Source organism: Equus caballus, chromosome 1 (genome assembly GCF_041296265.1).
Source record: "Equus caballus isolate H_3958 breed thoroughbred chromosome 1, TB-T2T, whole genome shotgun sequence".
NCBI classification, from domain to species: domain Eukaryota; kingdom Metazoa; phylum Chordata; class Mammalia; order Perissodactyla; family Equidae; genus Equus; species Equus caballus.
The window spans coordinates 46,469,757-46,490,294 of record NC_091684.1 but is presented as its reverse complement, the minus strand read 5'-3'; positions in this window follow the sequence as shown (position 1 = coordinate 46,490,294).

Here is a 20,538-nt window from a genome sequence, read left to right as displayed (position 1 = left end):
GGCCTGCCTCTGCCCTCTGGGGCCCTGTTATCTTTGCATTTTCCTGAGTTAGTTTCTGGCTATGGGTCAAGGTGACATGCAGGCCAAATATGTGGATAATTAGGTTTACTTGAGAGGCAACCTAACACAACGATGAGTTACACTCGAGTCTTTGGATTTTAAGAGGCATTCATAAAATGCAGTTTCAAAGCTGCTTGAAATAGACATGTAATCGTTTTTCAAAACTTACCCTCTTTCAAGGACATTCTTGAATATATCTGTGTAAATCAAGAGTGTTGTTATGTTTAATAGTAGAATATGCAATAATAGAAAAAGAATTATCTCTTCGTCTGTAATATGAAATGTTTCTTAAAGATACTGAAGAACTATGTAGTAACTATATTAATATTTTAATACATTTTCTCACAGCCCATATAACTTGACAGATATAACTTCATTCTTAGATATCCAGGAATGTGTTATAGTATCTCGCTTTTATTGAAAATAGAGGCATATCTGGGGAAATATAGCTAAAGCTGTATAATTTTAGGTGTTTAGAAACAACCAGATAATCATTAAACCTAGGTAGATACATAGATACCTACATAGATACATATTCTTTTTGTTTGGCTTTTCACATATTATAGATGTGTCGACTCAGCAGCAGAGCTAGAAATAATATAGGTTTTCTTGGCCACAATCATTTTGGACCAAGCTAACTACATTTAATGTCAGATCTTTGATAGGACTGCATGATTCATACATTTGTAAAAGAATCCCCTTTTACAGCTTATGGTCAGATCTTCATGTGCCACAGTAGGAACACAAACTGTTTTCTTTCAGAGGCAGAGGGCGTGTGAAGCAACACTTAGGCCAAGGAGGTGTGGCACAATAAAAGGAATATGGGCTCTGGGTTCAGAAAACCTCTACTTGAATGTCGGTTTCGCTGCTTCTTACCAGCTGGATGGCCTGTCGTGCCACATGACCTGTCTGATAACTCCTTTGCAAGGCTCTATTTAAAAGTTAGAGACAGCTGAGGTGGCAGACTTAAGATCATACCAGGTACATAGTAGATGCCCCCTCTTCCACCTACCTATTTCTTTAAAATATTATAATTTTCACTATCGTTTTTTTTTGATGTTCAAGAGAACTGGAAGAACCATTGTGTGCTTGAGGAACTGGGGGGATATGTGGCATTGATGGGCTGGTTAACGGGAAACGATCTCTTTTTAGTTTCAATAATATCGATACAAATTTACACAAGATGGAAATAGATTCATCCCTAGAGTATGCACCTTGGCAGACAAGCGGGGAAACACCTGCCCTTGAAGTGGGGAGGGCACATTCCACTTAACAGACCATATCAAGACTCACGTCTGTACAATAAGAACTAATTACCGAAAATTCCAGTCAATTTGAACAGCAGACCAGTTTGAAAAAGACAATCCCAGAACATTTGGTGTCTTAGATTATTTTCATTTAGTTCCAAGAGTTCTGGTCATTTGGCTCTGTAGGTAGATGCCTGAGAGGGCTTGACTGCGCTGATGTTCAGCTGTTAAGTGCCTCCCGATGATTTCAAGGCTGTCACCACTCAGCAGGGGCCTGCAGGCTCTTTCTAACTTTGCTCCACTTGTTGTCTTAAACTGTCTCCTGAGATTGAGTGTAATCTCTCATCCAAAGTGACAGTGTCTCTCATCACTGACAATTTTTTTATTCCTTCAGACTATTCGAGAATATGATAACCTTTCCCCATGTATAAATGAGGCTGAGAAATAATTCTGTTTTAGGATTGCATTGAGCTGGGCTGTCCTTTCATTCCCAGATTGTCTCAAGTTTCATTCCTGTAGGGAGATCAACTCCCTTAGCTTCTGGCAGCCTAACTAGATTTTCCAGATTACATTCAATGGCATTATCTACATTATGCACTTAGGCTGATATTATGGAACATTATTGTATCTCCCCTTCCTTTCCTAAAAGGGATATATATCATTTCTACATGATAAGCAAATATTAAAATAGAGGGAAATATTTTAAGCCAGTCTGAGCCATGAATATCTTTTTTGTTTATTTGTTTATAAATTCCTGAGTCCTCAGAAATACCTCTGCTCAAAAAGTTAAGTCAAAAAGATGGACTTAACTAGGATGTTGTCAAGTTCTTATTAATATATTACTGGGTTAGGGGTAAAATAGACTACTGAGAATTTTTCCTAAGGCAAATTCTTACTAGCTAGGAGAACAAATTGGAGGAGAAACACAATGTATGAACCCATTGCTGGGTTGCTGGGTTCACCTTTTCTTAAGATGAAAAGTGTGGAGGCATATAACGGTGTCATCAAGTAAGAATAATTAAAAGATGTGCTGATAGTCCTAAGAGGTTTCTGAGGGCCTTAAAATTGATATGGAAGTCTATAAAATTTTATTATTCGTATTATATATTCTGTGATGTGTAGAACATTTTTACTGAAGCTTTCTATCTTCTTCTCATGTCTACGTTTATATCTAATTTTAGTTTTATTTCTTTAAAAATTGCATTCCTCTGTTATTTTGCATATATCTTCTTAACCATTATATCTTTGCTCTCATTTTTGACAGGACAGTCTTTCTAACGCCTTTAGTGCATGTGGGTAGACTCTGCCTTGTACGTGTCCTCTTTGTACTTTATTGCCTATTGTCATAAGTTTCACATGATTTAATATGTTCAACTCTGTACTGCCTTGATTCCTGGAGTGCTTGAAAATCAGCATTTGTTGTTGATGCAACCAGCATTGGACAATATAATAAAGAGAATCCTAAAGCCCTGTAATAAAGTGCATTGGTACCACTCTGTATAGAAATAAAGAGAGCAAATGAAGTAAGCAGAGCTGCAGATTTCAAACAAGGTTCTGTAACTGAAATGAGATGATTGATGACATTTTCGAGATTTTCTTTGTGTTTAAAACTATTTAGAATTATTCCCATTCATTTTTAGTGGCAATCTTTAATGTAAATCATGACCCTAGGTCTATCAATATGATGCCTGTTTGGTTATAAATATGATATTAAGCATATCCATTAATACACATTGGGGTTAAATATAAAGTGTGGGATTTATATTGTGATTTCATAAGATTGTAAGATCACATCTGGTAAAAGAATTGACCATTCTGTTTAATTTCACAAACATTTTGATTTATCCCTGAATAGAATGGCTTCTTAATGTTACTATAATGACCAATTAAAAGCCATTTCAGTTACTAAACTGATTGCTTTGAATTTCTAAGATTGGTCTCCTCAGTACAGGATAAGTCTGAATATATTTTTTTAATTATTTATTTTCCCAACTCTTTTGGGACCTTTGGAAATATATTTTGGACAATAAGAATAGTGATTACACAGGCAATAACATGTTTTGAGAGATTTGCCTCAGCTAGGATCTGACTAAAGATATAAACAAGTTTCTACGGATATTCATTGTCCTTTCACATTTCAAATTTTGTCAGTAATAACAAATTATAAGGTCTAATGTTTAAAATGTCAGACTAAAATTCTCAAATTTTACACAAAGAATCAATTAATCTTATTTTCATTTGTTGTAATTATTTGTGGGCTTCATTCTTTTATAAATAGGGAATTATTTTGTGGGTACAAACTGGTCATATAACACACATGCTCCCCAGACATGGAAGAAAAAAACTTTTTTGTTTTTTTGAGGAAGATTAGCCCTGAGCTAACATCTGTCACCAATTCTCCTCTTTTTATTGAGGAAGATTGGCCCTGAGCTAACATCTGTGCCCATCTTCCTCCAGTTTATATGCGGGATGCCTGCCACAGCATGGCTTGACAAGTGGTGCACAGGTCTGCACTCAGGATCTGACCTAGCGAACCCGAGGTGCTGAAGTAGAATGTGCAAACTGAACCATCACAAGTTTTTCTCAGCCACAAGAAATGATGAAATCCTGCCATTTGTGACAACAGGGATGGTCCTTGAGGGTATTATGCTAAGTGAAATAAGTCAGAGGGAGAAAGTCAAATACTGTATGATCTCACTCATAAGTAGAAGATAAAAACAATGACAAACAAACACATAGAAAAAGAGATTGGACTGGTGGTTACCAAAGGGGAAAGGAGGAGAGAGGAGGAGGAATGGGTGTGTGGCACATGTGTGATGATGGATTGTAATTAGTCTCTGGGTGGTGAATACGATGTAATCTATATAGGAATTGAAATATATAATGATACAAACCTGAAATTTATACAATGTTATAAACCAATGTTACCACAATAAAAAAAAATCACGTTTTCCATTTACAATATTCTAATTATATAAACATAATTCCCATCTCATCCATGTAGTTTCTATGATTACTTTTTTTCTTTTATTTCACAACTCTTTTTAAGTCTGGAGTTAAAAAAGACGTGCTTAGTTTTTGTTTGACTTAGTTTCCAATGAATCTATTTCACTCCTAAACTCTTCAGTCACTTCCTTTTTGTTCTTCCATACCTTTGTGCTGTCTCCTCCACTTTGATCCGATTGCTCATTAAGCCTACTGCATTTCTGGAGACCCAGTCATTCACATCATCTTAGCCTAGGAAATCCTTTTACTTCTCTCCTTTGCTGGATGTCCTCCTTTAGTTTACTAAGGAATCATGTTTAGGAATTAGACATTCTGAGATATTACATGTCTAATAGATCTTTATTCTACTTTTCACCCTTGAGTATATATTTCCTGACTATAGAGTTCTTAGGTGAAAAGAATTTTCCCTTGGAATTTTGAAGTCATTTCTCTATTATTGTCTCATGGGTGATTGTTGGTATTTAAATGTTTATTGCTTAATGATTCTGACTTTTATACTTTGCATGAAAACCCTTACCAACTTTACCCTTACTGATGCCCTTAGAAGGTATGGAATATCTCTCATCCATTTTGTTTTTTAACATCATAATTGTGTTGCTTGATTTGTATCTGTTATCATTATCATTATTGTTATGCATTGCGTTTGACATGATGCCTTTCAAACTGCAATATTACATCTTTGGTTCTAGAAAATTTTCTTTATTTCTTTGATAATTTTATGACTTCTGTTTTTATCCATTCTCTCTATATTCCACTTAGCAGTTGCTATGTAATAGGCTACTTTAAAACTTAGAAGCCTACAACAATGCTCATTTATTTTTTTCTCAGCTCTCTGCTTTCTTACTGTCGCTTGGCTGACTTGACATGGCTTAGCTGAGTGGCCCTGCTTTAGACTGCTGGTCTCCACATGTCTCTCGGAGTAGTGGGATAGCTAGGTATGTTCTTCACGTGGCAATGGCCGATGTATAAGTAGGCTCAGAACCAGCACACAGTCACATATATACATATGACGTTGGCAAAGAAGCATACTGCACCCATGATGAGACCATAGCAAGTATGTGCATGTAGAGGGCATTAAAGGATTGGGGTCAATGATGCAGTCCACCGCACTCTGGTAATGTGCTTGTCGGGTCTTGTATCTCCTTGATTACAGTGATCTCTCCCCTCTCTTTTTCTTTTTTCCATTATGCTACATTTCGGGGGATTCTCTTTTAACTCTTCAATTGATTTTTTTTTCTATCGTTAAAAAAATTCTCAAGAATACTTTCTTGTTCTGTGACTGCTTTATTTTTGTAGTATTTTGTTTTTATTTTATGAAATATTTCTGTCTCTGTGAGAATGTTAATCGCATGTGTGTATGTATGTGTGTGTGTGTGTATATATATATATATATATATATATATTTTTTTTTCCTTTGAGGTGCTTCTTTTCTCCTAGACATGACTATTTCTTCTGGGTTTCTTTTTTCTGTTCCTGCTCTTACGGTTGTTTTGGTTCTGTCTTTCATGTTAGAAGTCTTCTCAAATATCTGCTGATCATCATTCATTTGCATTTAAGAATGAGAAATGAAAAACTTAATGGAAACTCTGCATATAGATCTGGTTGCAAACTGATAAGCCTCAGGCAGAGATGAATACTCTGATTTCCTGTTTGCAGGTAAAGGCCCAACTACTAGCATCCTAAGTGGTGTGGGATGGAAGAAGTGTTTGGTGTCCCGTTGTTCAATATGAAAATTTCAGTTAAAATTTCTCCTGCGTCTGACGGTTCTCTAGTTCAAGTATTCTCTGTTTCGATTATTCCAGAGAATGACTTTACTCAGGTCTTCTTCTAAGATTGTACAAAGTAGCACCTGATTCTCCTGCTTTCAGCCCCAGCCCACATCCATTTAGGATCCACATGCATTTAGGAGCAAATACACCTCCATTCATGAAGTCTGTGGTAATTTCATGTATTTTTAGTATTTAATTCATTTTGGTAGAACTTGGCAGAGGGAGAGATATATGCATGTTTTCATTTCTCACCACATTTATCTGAAGCCCCAAACAACTCCTATTGTTATATAAAGCAAATCACAAGAAGAATACAATCAATTTCAGCTGATTTGTAGCAGATATATTTTTTACGTAGAATTACTTTATGCAGTATGACTTTGGTATATAAGTAGGTACTATTAATATTTCTGTTTTCAAGATGAAGAAACTGAGGTTGAGAAAGGTTGAGTGACTTGCCCTTGTGTCTCAAAGTAAGTGTACAAACAAGGTTGAAAATGAGACCTGATTCATATTTCATTTTCTGGTGATAGAAAGAGGTTGAATGTTATTTTTCTCTGGTTAGGAATCTGCATCCCTTTTTCTCACTGTAATTTACATAATTCTCCAGGGATGCAGAAAAGAAGAGCAAGAAAATCAAGGTGTTCAGACACCAATCTAGAAACTTAGACTTTTCTGCCTCATTAAGCAAACGTTGAGGGAAAAAAAGTAGAGAAAAACAAGCCATTGACACTGACATTTCTACATTCACTGTTTCTATAAATTTTCAAACGTAGGCATCCCAATAGGCATGATTGAGACTTTAATTTTCCCTCTTTTTTTGACAACTTCATTTATATTTAATCTTTATGCCAATTTTTTTCACCCTCACCTCCCTCCTATCTTCATCAAATGTTGTGCATTCTGCCCTATAGCACAAATATAAATATTTTATATTTTAAAGATCTTCAACTTAACTCCTATTTTTCCTCCTCATCAGTCATAGGATGGATACGTGTTTAAGCTTCATTTGACATAGTTATGAATGTCTCTCAGTGTTTTCAACTAAATTTCCAACTTTTTGTTATTCAATAGTTTGTCGTTTTAAACAAATTGATAGAAGAAGACTGCCACTTCTAATGTTTAAGGCTTCAGTCAAATGAATGGAAGATGTTATGGCGTGTACTCAGAACACTTCCATGTTCATCATTACAGCAGGACTGGATTTTCGATTTCCTCTTGCCTTCTGTTTTGGCAAGAGATTATAATTTCCGATAGACCTTGGCAATTTCTGTGTTTTACTTTTGTAGCTAGAACAAAGGAAATGTTTTACTTTTTTATTTTACCTGAATTAAAAATCACTTAATAAAGACATTTTATTTCTCTTTTAGTATGATGAGTATCTGTGTGTGAATGACTGATTCTGGATTGATCTTCCACATTTCTAAATATAGCTAACCTTAAATTAACAGGCCAACACAATTAATCAGAAATTTTTAGGAGACAGGTGACTTGTTTTGATTAATAGCTGTGTGTGTATGTATGTGTGCTTATAAAAGAGAAAAAGCTTTAAAAATTAAAAATAATACCACCACTCTTATCAAGTTCACCAAAATTACCAGTAAATACTAAAATGTTAATTTCTCTCTTTATCCTGGGTTTTTTCCATTTATCCTGGATGTCATATTGCAATAGCAATACCATTTTTTCCCTCCTGCTCTGGAATGTTAATTGCATTCTCTTCTAATTTTTAATATTAGGGCAAAGTGTGATATAAGATTATCATTATACTTTCAATGATACCAAAATACATCAAATTGTACTTTTTTGCTGAGGAAGATTTGCCCTGAGCTAACATATGTTGCCAATCTTCGTCTATTTTGTATGTGGGCCATCACCACAGCATGGCCACTGTTGAGAGGTGTAGGTCCATGCCCAGGAACCAAACCTGGACCACTGAAGCAGAGCATGCTGAGCTTAACCACTAGGCCACTGGGGCTGGCCCAAATCATACTTATTTAGTTGTAATTTTTTATATTTTCAAACATATGTAAAAGTGGAAAGAATAGTGTAGTGAATATCTGTACTTTCACAATCTAGTTTTAACTATCATTAACTTTTGCCATATTTGCATCACCATCTAGATAAGTAAATAGATGGATAGATGTTTTGACTGAATTAAAAGTTACAGAAAGTTGATTTTGAGTCATAGTTACAAAGGTTTTCCCCATTAACACATGATATAGAAGATAAAAATGAATTTATCACAAACGAATTCATCCATGATTTTTGTAGTTGTATTTTGGTACTTATCTCAGATCCATTTGGAGTTTACTGTGTATGATATAAAGAATAAATCAACATTTATCTTCTTATAAAATACTATTGTTTTCTTGGTGGGCCGGCCCAGTGGCATAGTGTTTAATTTCACACTCTCTGCTTTGGCGGTCTGGGATTCATCGGTTTGGACCTCGGGTGCTGATCTGCACACTGCTCGTCAAGCCATTCTGTGGGGGTGTCCCACATAAAAAGTAGAGGAGGATTATCACAGATGTTAGCTCAGTGACAATCTTTCTCAAGCAAGAAGAGGAGGATTGGTAACAGATGTTAGCTCGGGGCAAATCTTCCTCACCACAAATAAGAAAAGAAATACTATTACGTTTTTAAAAACCATTTGTTCATTTTGCTGAGGATTCTCCCTGGGCTAATATCTGTTGCCAATCTTCCTCTTTTTGTACGTGAGCTCTCACCACAGCTTGGCCACTGACAGGTAAATGGTGTAGGTCTGCACCTGGGAACCAAACCTGGGCCACAGAAGTGAGCATTCTGAACTTAACCACTAGGCCCCTGGGGCTAGCCCTAAAAACTGTTTCTTAAAACAGTCATTTGCATATACCATATTTCTTTATGCACTTAGATTTATTTCTGAGCTGCTTATTCAATTCCCTTAATATGTCTGTCTATGTACCAATATCACAGTGTTTAATTAAAGAGGTTTACACATTATCTGGTAAAAAAAGCTATCCTCCATTTCTCCACTTTGCTCCTCTTTTAAAAACATTTTCTTCCTTCCCTTTTATGATTTTTTTTCAACGTGAACATTATGATCAACTTCCCTTGCTTCAGAAAATAATAAAAATAACAGCAATCACACACACATGAACACATGCACAAAAAAATCTTGTTGATGTTGGTATTACACAATCCTTAAAACAATGACCTTGGGGAGAACTGGAGTCTTTATGATGTTTTCTAGTCTTCTATAGAATGTTTAATGTCATCCCATTTGTTGAAGTCTATTGGTATCAGGACTTTACATTTGCCTGTAAGTTTGGCATACTTCAAAAGTTTTTTTCTTAGTAATATTTTTGTCACTATTATAAATTGGATTGTTTCTTCCATTATATATCTTTGTATTTTATGTATGCTAGCTTTTAACTTTTGTATATTACCTTATTATCATGCTACTATACTGAAATATTTTATTTTTCAAAATTGTTTTCCATTTGATTATTTGCTTTGCCATCTAATTTACCAAATCATCTGCAAATAAAATTATCTTTACCTCATCCTATCAATTACTAATATTCTTATAACTTTCTCTTTTTAGATTGAATAAAACAGTACTCAAAAAGTAAGTAAAAATAGTAGAGATTGCAAATTTGCTTAATGACTCCTTGCATTTGGCCTGACTACAGATGTCATGCTGATTTAGCAATTGAAATATATTTTTTCAATTTATGAAATAGTTGTTTCCATTTTATTGAGTTTATTAATCTAAAAATTTTGAACACCTTTTCAGCAACTAAAGAAAAGAAACATATGGCTAGGTGTGATTTTTTTTTCTACATCTCAAACGTATTAATTGTTTTTCCAATATTGAGCCATTCATGGAATCCTAGAATAAGTCCACTTAATTGTGATGTTTATTTTTAATCTGATGATCCATGGTTCTTTTTAACATATTATTTGCGTTTTTGCATTATTGTCCTGTAATTCTCCCTTTCTCATGCCATCTTTATCAGGGCTGGGTACTCTAGGTTTCCTGTCCCTGATAGAATATATTATTGCTATCTTGGTGACTTAAAACAATAGACACTTATTTTCTCACAGACCTGGAGGCCAGAATTTCAAATCCAGCTGTCAGCACAGCCACTTTCCTTCCAGAAGTGCTAGGAGAGAATTTGTTTCTTGCCTCTTCTACCTTCTGGTCACTGTCAGTGTCCCTTCACTTTTGGCCACATCTCTCTCTGCTCCATCTTCTCATCACTTTCTCCTCTGGTTTCATGTCTAATTTCCCTCTGCCTGACTCTTATCCACACACTTGCGATGGCATTTAGGGTCTACCTTGAAATTCCATGAAAATCTCCTCAAATATTTTAACTGAATTACTTCCACAAAGGCCCTTTTTCCAAATAAGGTCACGTAAGGTTCTAGGATTAGGACGTGGATATATCTTGTTTGAACCACCATTCAGGCTACTTTGAGTAACACTATTTTCACCTTTGTTATGTTTTTAATTTTTTCTTTATTTTTTTATTCAAGTAACATTGGTTTATAACACTATAAATTTCAGCTGTACATCATTAAATTTTGATTTCTGTGTAGAATACATCGTGTTCACCACCCAAAGTCTGATTGCCATTTGTCACTGTACACATGTGTCCTTTTACCCCTTTGCCTTCCTCCTTCCCCCCTGCCACTCTGGTAATCACCAATCTATTCTCTGTGTCTCTGTGTTTATTTGTTGTTGCTGTTTTATCTTCCACGTATAAGTGAAATCATATGATATATGGCTTTCTCCATCCAACTTATTTCACTTAGCTTAATGCCCTCAAGATCCACCCATGTTGTTGCAAAGGGCGAGATTTTATATTTGTTATGGCTGAGTGATATTCCATTGTATGTATATACCACATCTTCCTTATCCACTCATTCGTTGATGGGCACATGTTGTTTCCAAGTTTTGGCTATTCTAGACAATGCTGTAATGATCATAGGGGTGCATATATATTTTTGAATTAGTGTTTTCATATTCTTTGGATAATACCTAGGAGTGGAATAGCTAGAAACTAAAAAGCTTCTGCACAGCAAAGGAAACCATCAACAAAATGAAAATACAACCTGACAAGTGGGAGAAAATATTTTCAAACTATATATCTGATAATAGGTTAATATCCAAAATAAGTAAAGAATCATAGAACTCAACCACAACAACAAAAACAACCCAATCGAAAAATGGACAAAGGATCTGAACAGATATTTTCCAAAAGAAGATATACAGATGGCAAAAAAGGCCCACAAAAAGATGTTCAACATCACTGCTTATTAGGGAAATGCAAATAAAAACTACAATGAGATATCACATTATCACTGTCAGAGTGGCTATTATTAAAAAGACAAGAAATAAGTGTTGGAGAGGATGTCCAGGAAAGGTGGCGAGAATGTAAGCCATGCAGCCACCATGGAAAATACTATGAAGATTCCTCAAAAAATTAAGACTAGAACTACCATATGATCAAGCTATTCCACTTCTGGGTATTGTGTTTTTTAAAATAGTATTAGGATTATCTCGTTTTTGAAGGTATAATAGAATTCCCCTGTGAAAATATATAAGACTGTGTCTTTTTTTATTGTGGTTAGGGTATAGTTTTCAGATAACTTCCACTACTTCTTCTCAGAAAATTGGGAACTGAACTTTATTTCTACTGGATTCAGTTCTGGTGAATTTTATTTTCTTAGAAAGTAGTCAGTTTAATTAGATTCTCTTTACTTCCCTCCCTCCCTTGTTCTCCTCTCTTCTTTTCCTTCCTTCCTTTTTCCCTTTTTTTCTTCCTTTCTTTCTCTTTTCGTTTTCCTCCACCGTCCCGCCTTCCTTTTCTTTGTTCCTTTTGATCTTTCTAAATTTGTCTTTTCAATTTCCAGTGTATCAATATTTCTTTTCTCTTGTTTTTGTATATTTCCTTCTCTTTTTAAAAAATATTACAGAGTTTTTCAAAGAAACAAGCTTATTATTAGATTTGCTGTTTTTTTCTGTTAAAATACATTACTTTTTCTCATATCTTTATTTTTTCCTCTCATTTTATTAATTTACTTTATTGTTGGTTTTCCAAATCTTGATTTAGGTGTTTAATAAAATATGTGCAAAAACTACCCCATTAATTATGTTATTTGGCTCCTCTATATCCTTATGTATTTTTTTGTCTGAAAGAAGTGTGTGAAAGTTGCCTATAATTAGTGCATTTCTGTTGGTTTCTCCTTTGATCTATTACAATTGTTTCACTTTATGGAGAGCATTGCTCATTGCTGTGTAATTTGGTGTCCTACTTTGTTTCCTTTTATTCTTTGATGTGAATTCTAACTTATATCCATATCACCACCCTGTTATTTTTTGTTCAAATTTGTCTTGCATGTCATTAACTATTCATTTGTCTTTAACCATTCTGATTCTAAGTAAAACATATGTCTTTTATATAAGGTAGAATTGAGTTTCTTCTATATGCTAATAAGAAAATGGTTTTCTTTTAATAGATAAGCTCAGCCTGTCTGCATTTGTCAGTACAACTGATCTTTGATCTCAGGTTTTCAATAACTATTTTATGTTACTTTGTGTATTGTATTCTATATAGTCTGTATTGTTAGCTGTATCATCTATTTTCATTGTAATTTTAAATTTCAGAATTTTATTGTACACTTTTTTCCTTGAGAAGATCTGTTTTATCCTAATGTTTAACTTTATGCCAAAACCTTTAATCAGTACCCTATTTCTCTTTCCTTTACCTCATATTCTGCTACCCTGTTTGTCAGTTTTAAATGAGATCCTGGACTTCTACCTATTACCTATCAAGTAATCAAGGAGCTATTTTTGCATTTCTCTTATTTTTTTCCTTCTTCATCCATGTTTAGTTATTGTTCTATCTTGTCTTAATACACATTGACTCTTACTGCCACCTGTTTTTATCTTAAATCTTCAACTAAATTTATTCAATTTGTTTTTCCTGTGTTTTCCCCAATCATCTTCTGTGGAATGAGGGCCATTCTCTTGTAGAATCTTCAGGATAGCTCTTGGGCATAATATGCATTGAATGGTGTCATATTTAAAATGGTATTTCCATAGCCTTGATACTTAAAGGTCAGCTTAGGTGGATATATACTTGTCTGATATTTTTTTCATTGGATTTCTTCTTGTTACTCTACTGTTGTCATATCCCGTACGTTACTGTCTAGAATTCTGATGCACACGTTATTTTCTTTCCTCTGTATGTGACTTGGTATTTTTTGTTTGGAGGTCCTTTTATTTTGACTGTTCAAGACAATTTTTCCCTGGCCTGAGGTGGAAGCTTTTGTTATACAAATTTGAGTCATCACCCCATTCAAAGAAGGTTTTTTGGAGTTATTGCTTTTACTATTAATTTTGTCGTATTGCCAGGCTTCAATATCTATCTTTTTGTTTTTCTGTGATAACTTTAAATCTGTGACTTTGTTCTTATTTCTTGACTCTTTCTATTTCTGAATTCAATGTCTCTTACTGTACTCTTAGTTGTATCTATTCATTTTTTGGCATCTTCCAATTTTTTTCCTATACTTTATCACCTATATTTTACTTCTTCTTATTGTTGACTCACTTGTGAGAATAAGCCTGTAGCAATTTTCTCAAGGCATTGTGACCAACGGCATGAAGACAAAAATATAATACTTTAACAATTATACTTCAGACTAAATAGAAGATTGTTATATCATAAAGGTATAAAACAATGTAGATACTAAGCTTACTCTTCTTATTTCTACTTTAACTTCTTTCTTATTGATTAAAAATTTCTCTTTTTTTGTAGTTTATTTTTTAATGCTTTTTAATCCAGAGGAAAAGATATTTTGTATCCCACAGAATAATATTAACGATTGTAACATGCTTAGCTGGCACAGCAAAATAGTATTTAATGAGCACTTAAGTATTTGTATGTGTGTGTGCAATTCATTTTTTCTTAATATAATTACTTAGAGATAAAAAAAGAAGTTGATCTATATCTTCTGTTGTCTTATAGTACCTTTTAATGATGCTTGAGTCTATTTTTTTCCCCCTCATTATGTGTATTTGCATTGACTTCGTCTGGACCAGGTGTTGCAAGAAATGTTATGGGAGAGGCAATACATGACATGCTTAGTTTAGCTTTTGGTTCTATTACTATCTCTTTTCTTCCTGGGGAGAAGTGCAGTCTCTTTATAAATGGTGCTTTCTGTTGGCCTTCTTCAAATCTTCAACACTCGTGTCAGTAGAGCCCTTTATTTCTTTGTTACCCTTCATCATCCAAAATAGAGACATCACCATCCAAGGTGCCTCCCTCCGAACCTGTCATCTGAAGCCTACACACTTTCCAAGCCCCTTCCCTTTAGCTTTCTACTAACTATTATTCTGAATCTCCAGAACTCAAATTTACTCTGAGTATTTCCCACTTAGGTGTGGGGGATAACCTTATGGGTGTAAACTCTAGGTACATTTTCAGGTTTTAACCACTGCAAGAGGTCTACCATACTCTCTTCTATTCTGTGCAGACTCTGTCTGATTTTCTACTAAGGGACTGACTCAGTTGGTATCATATGTTTATTTCTCCTGTGACAGGTATATGAAAGCTTGCAGTCTTTTTGTCTCTTACTTACTCTGTAAACGTGGGATATGAGTGGAATTTGATCTCCTTGTTGATAAATATGGTGTTTAAAAAGTAGGTGGAAATATTCAAGCTATATAGCCGCGATTATACTCATTAAGTTTTTATTATTGTGAAACCTAAACTTGGACAAAATCATATGCAGGAATCACCAAGAAACAAAGTATTGGAGCAAAATAACCCTTCTACCCTAAAATATAATATTTAAAATATATAGAGAATTCAGAAATTAAGATATGATGAAAATTAAAAGAATAACTTTTTTTCTTTAACATTAGAAGACCCTTCATAGAGAGTTTATTTGCTACAATAGAGGCAAAATTCCCTTTCTTTCTGAAGGGTACAGTGGAATTTTCCTGGCAGAATAAATAGCCCCATATATAATCACCTACCCCCACAGTTACCAATTCCAAAACTTACTTATCTGAATAGAACTGCCAGTTCTTTAAATACTTTGAACTTTCTGTAAGTGCATAGTCAATGCATTCTCTTTATGCAAACTTGCAGAGACAGACAATAAGTGTCTGCATATTTATTCTCTTTTATACATTTACACCATTATTAAGTAGCATGGGGTCTTTGTGAACTGAATTCAGACTTCTCATTGATGGTAGTTAGGATCTCCTGGGGTAATTTCCTTTCATCTCTCTAAATAATCAATAGAGAATTCCCTGAAAATGACTTGAAAGCTAAGAGCAAACAAAACTAAGCAAAACAAAACCAAACAAAAGCAAAAATAAACCCACAGCCCATTAGACATTATGCAAGAAAAATTGTCTATAGTGCCAAAATTATTTAAAATGAAGCATCGAGATTACTGTTCTACTAAAATTTAAAAGTAGGCGTTTAATTTAAATACATATTTCTCTATGTTTTAAATATAGCAAAACAAAACAATTGTGTCTCTATTTTAAAAACACTGACTCTTACAATTTTATCTTTCCCTGTGTGTTTAAAGGAGTTTATACTTGTGTATATCTCTTGAAATGTGTATTTTAAGGATTTCTCTAGAGGAATTTTAAACGAAGGTATCAGAAATCCAAAGCCTTCCAAAGTGTTTGTATTGATTTGAGAGACTTAAGCCTCCCTTTGCAACAATAACGTTGAACTCTTTAACTTGGTTGGTTAGGTTAATTAACTTGATTTATTAATTAATTTCCATAATTAGCAATTTTCACCTTTGGATTAAGAAGAACAGATAAATATTTGTGGCTAAGGAATATTATTTCACCATATTAATACAGTATATGTAACTTGATTAACAAAAGTTGACGAGGAGAACTGTTTTTGCCAGGCCCTTGACTATTTCTTGCCAAGTAAGAAAAAGATATCTTTCAGGAAACAAATTTGCAAAATTCTTTCACAGAATATTTTTAAAATCCATCCCTTTCTCTTTATTAATATAAATAACTTCTGCCAATGGACTATTTCTGGCTTTTTAATGACAGTTTCAATGCCAAACTTTACAAATTTTCTTTCTGTTTCCTACCCTTTTTCTCTACATTCTCTCTCATTTTACTTAACCCTGGTTAAATGATTTTCCTCTTTCCTCCATCCTTCATCTCTCCCTTCTTTTGTTTAATTTAATTGAGACAGTACTTCCCAGAGTAGAAAGATGTAGGGGGTAAAGCAATGAATCTTAGCATCCCTAATCTGTTTTTTATTTATTAGAGATTAAAGGGAGTTAGAGGTAGATGATATCAAGGTGGTGAGTCCAAAGTATAAGCACCAGACTTGTTAGCGAGGGGCCATTGTATTACAAGGCAGTGGGAACAATTCTCCTTTAAAAGGATTACAACCTTAAGTATTTGTCAAAACTCGCAGAAATTTATAGCATAAAGAGCGAACTTTAATGTAGAGAAATTATATATATATAAATATATTATAAATATCCATGAGTCCATGCTGATATAAATAAATGAATAAACAAATAAATAGAGGGGAAGAAAGAAATTTCCCATGCAGAATTCCAAAGAATAGAGTATGGCAAAGGGGAAGAAGAGATTTTTTACATTGGAGAAACCTGAGAAAATGCAACCTCAACCATGTGATGAAGGTTAACATAAACAGTGGTAAATCATGTTGATGGTATACATCCTTGATATCATGTGATGAAAATGGCATTCTACCTCTGTGATCTTCCCAAACACCAACAACTCCAGTGTAACCATAACAATCACACCAGATAAATTCCAATAGAAGAACATTCTACAAAATACCTGACCAGCACTATGCCAAACTGTCAGTTATCAAATCAAGAAAAATCTGAGAAATTGTCACAGCCAAGAGGGGCCTAAGGAGATATGAAAACTAAATGTAATGTGGTATTCTGAATGGGATCCTAGAACAGACAAAGGACATTAAGGAAAAACTAAGGATGTATTAATAGAATATGTTTTTTAATTAATAATAATGAATCAATATTGGTTCATTAATTGTGAAAATGAATCATACCAATGAAAGATCTTTATAGGGGAAACTGGGAGTGGGATGTATGGAACTCTCTATACTATCCTGTCAATTTTTTTGTAACTCTAAAACTGTTATAAATCATTTAATTTAAAAATCTAGCAGGAATCAGTTGTGTTGAAAGTCAGAATATACATGCAATATATAAAGAATCTGCAAATATTTAGAAAAGCAAGATATTGCCCAAGTTTAAAGTAGTATAAATTTTATTAGGGATTGAAAAAACAAGAAAGGACTAGTTTGTTTGTACTAGTTTATGAAGGGCTTATAGTCATTAAAGAAATGTTGTCCTTGACCAAAAAGTAAAATACACAAATTGCATTTTCCAAAACCCCTGTTCACTTTGATTTTTCCTTTCTTTGGGAGAATACACACAAGTCTCATTAAACATCCTCTGTATCTACCTACATAAAAAAGCAAAGAGCCCCTCAACTGAAGATAAGTTAGAAATAATTATTTTTGAATTTTTTGAGTATGGTAGGATTAACAAAATCAAATAGTGAAGTTGACTGAGTTTTCTAAAGTAATGTGTTTAAATTTATTTGACTTGATAAATTTGTCAAAAGGTCTTTTTGTGTTTTATCTACTGTTTTAAAACTTAGATAAAAGCCAAATTAAAGCATTAAACTGAATGTATATGTATGTATATATATATATATATATATATACATATACACACACACATACATAAATATACACACACACATATCTATCTTGGAGAAATAATGGCCAAGAAAATCTACCTTAAAGAAAAGGAGCATAAAACATAGCTTAGACTCTTCATTGATGGCAGATAGTGAAAACAAATTTCTACTACTCCATGAATTCTTCTATCAAGTCCAATCCAAAACAGAAAAATCTTCTCACTTTTTTCACCTGAGTTGGACTTTGTAGTTATTTTATATACCCTTCCTTGGCAGTGTCATTTTATCCACGGAAGTGTTTAGGTTTCTTCAACTATACTGTAAGCTCTGGAGTGGAGGGCGTCCACATGCCCGACATCCTTTTTCATTTGTCACAGAGTCTACATTATATCTTGTGCATAATCGACACTCGAGACATTTAGAAGTTACTGACTGGCACCCTTGTACCTTTGTGTTCTTTGCATCCAACATTTTCACATTAGTATGCTAACGATGCAAAGCAGATGGGGTAAGTTATTTTTGTTGAAGTTCTTATAAACTATTGAAAAAGTTGCATACTGTAATATGAAATTAAAAAAACGTGGTCCAGATTTTACATCTATATTTGGATTATTACCTTTAAATATGCTGTGCTTGATCTTAAGCCTTGAAGCTAAGTACAACCATATACTTCAAGGACTTTGCTATAATGCATTCAATTATAACTTTTGAAGTAGTTTTTATTCTTTTTGTTATTTTCTCTTTAAAATTTATTTTGGCCTTAAGTATACTTCCTTAAATGGTGAATTATTTTTACCATTCCTAGATTTGTTAGCATTTTTCTCCAAGTTACTTTAAAAAGAAAAATTTAATCTATGTCATATATGCATATTGTGATTTTCTCTCCTAAAAGAATATTTAAGTACTTTCAGAATTTAACCTTGTCTTTCTAATTTTTTTCTACTTGAGATATGAGTATTTGAACAATATTATTTTCTCAACTCGTTCAAATCCCTTTAATACCTTCTATAATTTGATCTTTATTTTAAAAGTAAAACTATTTGCAATTGTAGCAACTTTTGACTTGTTGCAAACCATGTTATATCTATATATATTTTTCTCTAATATCACAATTTCTTTTAAAGATTCTTTTTTTTTCTTTTTTCTCCCCAAAGCCCCCAGTACATAGTTGTATATTCTATTTGTGAGTGCCTCTGGTTGTGCTATGTGGGATGCCGCCTCAGTGTGGCCTAAGGAGCGGTGCCATGTCCGCCCGGGATTCAAACCTGCAAAACCCTGGGCTGCCCAAGTGGAGCGCGCAAACTTAACCACTCGGCAATCGGGCTAGCCCCTCTAATATCACAACTTTTAAAAAAATTTCCATGTCAACTGTTGCAATTTCTGTGCTTATTCATAAATATCCCTGAAACCCTAATTGAAACACAAGGAGAAGCACAAAAATTGATGTTTGGTACATTATTATGGAAGAATGAATAGCATTCATTTTATTTGAGATTGAGATTTGATGAATTAATTTGCCTTTTCTCTTCTATAAGCATTTTCATCACTCAGATCTTTCCTAAACTCCAAAGCAGTGCCCGACATCAGCAAGAGCACAACCCACAGGCATCACAGCATTGGGGCGCAGTCACCTTGAGTTTTGAGGACATACAGCAAGTGACAGCAGCATTTTTCTGCAGCCTGAGAAGGGTTAGCTCGTGGATGTTTGGAATTAGGGGTCGCATTGTGCCAGAAGTGAGAGTCAGACAGAGATACTGTGGGCTGTTTAATTAATTTATGGTTGGGTAGGTTTGCAATACCTGACACCTTTCACTGCACAAGACCCAGAACAGAATCCATTTTTCCCAGCTCTAAGGGAAATACCAGACGTTAGCCAGCTCCCAACTTCTGACCTTGATGGGGTTGGGGAAAAAGGGAGAGGTGTTTGAAAGGGTACAAACTTTCAATTATAAGATGAATGTGGTCTGAGCATCTAATGTGTAACTTGGTGGCTGTAGTTGATCTTGTATAATTGAAATTTGCTAAGAGAGTAGAACTTAAATGTTCTCACCCACAAAATAAAAGGTAAATATGTGAGATGATGGGTGTATTAATTAACCCAATGGGGAAATCCTTTCACAATGTATATAGATATCAAATCATCACATTGTACACTTTAGATATCTTAGAACTTTATTTGTCAATTATACCTCAATAAATCTGGAGAACAAAAACAACACAACCCAGGTTGGGTCTCATGATACCCATTAACATGACCAGAATAGACAGTGCAATACCTTAAATCCACCTCAAAGAGGGATCAGTTTTATCCTGTCCACACCCATAGCAACCACATCATATGATAAACTCGTCTATCCTAAAAGGAGGCAGTGGTTTTGTCACTATTAGTATTCCTCTTTCAGGAATTCCATTGTCTTCCCATATTTCTTCTTGTGAGTTTTTGATATCTTGTCTTATATAGCATCTTTCAATTAGCCTTATAACAAAATAGCCCCATGCAAAAAGAGATCTGGACAAAATAGCTTAAAAGATGAATCTTTCCACTCGTACTTATTTCTTTCTCAATTTCTGGTGGTTAGACATCAGGATTATTATTATAGGTCATAAAGTCTTTTGAAAAAGAGGAAGAAAGTAAAAGCTGATGTTGCACATAATCTGGTAAAGCTCATTCCTTTTCTATTTGAAAACTACATCTTAAAAA